This window comes from Oryctolagus cuniculus, chromosome X (genome assembly GCF_964237555.1).
Source record: "Oryctolagus cuniculus chromosome X, mOryCun1.1, whole genome shotgun sequence".
Lineage (NCBI taxonomy): Eukaryota > Metazoa > Chordata > Mammalia > Lagomorpha > Leporidae > Oryctolagus > Oryctolagus cuniculus.
The window spans coordinates 70,382,974-70,386,348 of record NC_091453.1 but is presented as its reverse complement, the minus strand read 5'-3'; the positions used below and the strand labels follow the sequence as shown (position 1 = coordinate 70,386,348).

Here is a 3,375-nt window from a genome sequence, read left to right as displayed (position 1 = left end):
ACCTGTCTTTTGTATTTTCAGGAAAAACATAAGTGAAAAATTTGTAACATATTTAATGTACAACATAATGGATGGTTGTATTAGATTTGCTGCTCACTGTCAAAGCAATTCAATTAACACACCACAAATGTGAAAATATGGTTTAACTTGTTGTTATGCATTTTTTTATCAGTTTCAAGTCCTGGGGAAACAAAATACGAAGATATCTCTCAGCCGTGTGGAAAGAGTAAACTCTCCCAGGAAGGCAGAGCTCTGTGATTTTCAGTACATAAAAATGAGTACCATAAAATGACTAAGTAGTAATGTTTCCCCATGTTCTGCTTGTTCTGTCTCTGCTTTTCTCTCTTCCACCTTTTTTTCCCCCACATTCTTTCTTTTTTACTCCCCAACCACCACAGGGAAGAAAGCCTAAACTTGAGTTTTCTGACTTTTGTCATTTGAAGCACAGCCTCTAGATTCTTAAGTAGTATTCTACACATTATTTAGGGTGTTCAATTGTCCTATTAATAGCATCTGGGCCTTGTTACATGGGTTTCCTTTCAGGCACGTGGAATCATATTGCAATGAAACAGAGGTCATAGCACATTTTTTTTTCTTTTTTCCATTCTTTACTTTCTTAGAGGTGAGGTGAAGGGGTAGTGATAAGTAATTTACCTAGGAAATAGCTAGCCAAAGAGCTAAAATTTTCAAATGATCAATTATCCAGAGGGAGGAGAGAGTATATGATCATTTCTTTCCCTTTGCGGTGGAATGAAAGCAAGCAGATGTTGGCCGTCACAAGTCCACACTAGACAGATTTCATGACTGCCCTTCTACTTCACTGTCTCACTTTAATATACAACCCAACATTAATCAAACATTTGGAAGCATCCTATATCAATTCTGCATAATCCAGCTCTATGATTTACTGTCTGATTCTTTCAGCTCCTGTTCCTCTTGTTTGACTTTCATGAGGAGTCGCAGAGGTCAGTCACCTTAGGAGCTGTGAGTAGCCTTTCCAGCTCCCATTTGTTGCTGTCAGTCCACCCTGCTGCCTGGCCCCACAGACCTGCAGGATGTGTTCCTGCTCACCAACATTGCAATGGTAATTGATTTGCAGGAGCCCTATCTTCAGTTCTCTTTAGGTCTCCTCCCAGGTTTGCTGCTCACTGTCAAAGGGAATTCAATTAACACACTACAAGTGTGACAAACTCTCCAGTGTTCAATGCAGTTACCAGCTGTCTTGACGTTTCAGTACCATCCAATTTTTGGCTGTCCTGAGACCCAAGAATAATGGGAGAACTCTTCCAAGTTGTTTCCTTTTCTCCTCTCTATCCTCATTTTCTTTTGTCACTAATCTGATGGAAAATGATTCAGTTTGTGTATCTAAGAGCCATATATTAATATGATCAAAGGGAAAATATTGAGTTCCTATTTAAAATCAAAGCAAACTCTGAAAACAATTTAATGTATGCCACATTATCATCAAATTATTGACCAAATGGTGTCAGTATATTTCATTCCTTCTGGATGCTGCCAAAAGCACTTCATAAATCTGTAGCCTTTTCTGATTCCCTTAATTCACAAATAATTAAGAATTCTACAAACAATTAAGGTGACATACATTTATAATGTGTCCAATTGGACTTTCAAAAACTGTATTTGGGAAACACTCCAAAATTAAATAATACTCTACCTACCTATGTCTGAGACTTTCAATGCTCTATTACTGGGCATTGTTCAAACAACAGTCTGTGCATTTTATGTGAGGGTGAATGTAATAATGTTTCTTAAAAGAAAAAAGAAAGATTAGACAAGTTGTCTCATTGAACAGACATACCATGTTTTGACAGTTTGTGTCTGTCAACTTATGTATATTCAAGAGTAGTAAGATGTATTGTGTATTAACTTAAGGAGAAAATTACATTTGTTTAATATGCTTGAGACATTTAGCAATGAGTTTCTCTGAGTTAATCTGTCAATGAAATTTGAATTTAAAGAGAATGATGCCAATGATATGTTAACCTCAATTTTAGGATTCATTTTCCATAGGTCACAAATCAAAAGAAATTTCTTTCTTTCTTTCTTTCTTTTCTTTTCTTTTCTTTTTTTTTTTTTTGTAAATGCAACATACAAACTTTATTTAACACAACAGGGAAGTCAACCAGGCACTTCCATCCGGGAGACGGGCCAGGGGACAGCTCTCTAACTATAACTAACTGCAGCTGCGTTAACTGGGCTCTCGCTGTGAAGAATACAGCTCCCGCACAGGCATGGATGAAGAACTGTACACTCCAGTATTCACTGAATACTACCTTATATACACATATACAGTAACTTGGGAAGAGCCGACGTCTCCTGCACACTTCACTTCTGTTGATCTTTTGGAAGAGGTCGTCTAAAGAGAAGAATATGCGGCTCTGGCTCATGAATCATGTAGTGAACCCATCCCAGACTCTGCTGCACACCAAGTCGCCTCCATTCTTCTTCAGACATCAGTTGGGTTTTGGGTACTTGTTTGGAGAGTTCTCTGGGTAACATGACATGCCGGTACTCGTAGTGCTCGTCGAAGTACTTGTCCGAGTAATAAATCTGCTTGTGAGCCATCCTGCCGGTGCGCAGCGGACGGGCAGAGAAAAACGAGAGTGTGAAGAGCGGGCGCAGCCACTGCACGTCCGACCCTGACCAAGGCAACGACTCAACTCAAGAAATTTCTTAAGTGTAGATGCCATCACACACATTTTAAGCAATAGAATTAAAAGCAAGAAATATAGGATTTTGTATCAGTCTTGCCAGTTTCCTGCTGTGTGGCCCAGGGGCAAGGAAAGGTGACTTGTTGCTATAGACAGCTACTACAGCTGAAGATGGGAAACTGACATCTTTTTCCTTACAGATTAAAAAAAAAAACTTTAAAAATTAATTATTTCTCATTTTGTTTTCACTACTAAACCATTTTGGAGGAAGTTGCAAAAATCATGATGCTTTACCTCTAAATATTTTTTTTTTGACAGGCAGAGTGGACAGTGAGAGAGAGAGACAGAGAGAAAGGTCTTCCTTTGCCCTTGGTTCACCCTCCAATGGCCGCCGCGGCCAGCGCGCTGCGGCCGGCGCACCGCGCTGATACGATGGCAGGAGCCAGGTACTTACCCTGGTCTCCCATGGGGTGCAGGGCCCAAGCACTTGGGCCATCCTCCACTGCCCTCCCTGGCCACAGCAGAGAGCTGGTCTGGAAGAGAGGCAACTGGGACAGAATCCGGTGCCCCGACCGGGACTAGAACCCGGTGTGCCGGCGCCGCAAGGCGGAAGATTAGCCTAGTGAGCCGCGGCGCTGGCCTACCTCTAAATATTTCAATGAATGTATACTAAGTATAGAAATTTGACTTTTAAGTTTTCATT

At 40.6% G+C, this 3,375-nt stretch overlaps 1 pseudogene; it reads right to left on the bottom strand.

Annotated features, from left to right (window-relative positions):
* Positions 1 to 2,049: 2,049 nt before the first annotated feature.
* On the bottom strand, positions 2,050 to 2,686 carry LOC100345453 (cyclin-dependent kinases regulatory subunit 2 pseudogene; annotated as a pseudogene).
* Positions 2,687 to 3,375: the final 689 nt, after the last annotated feature.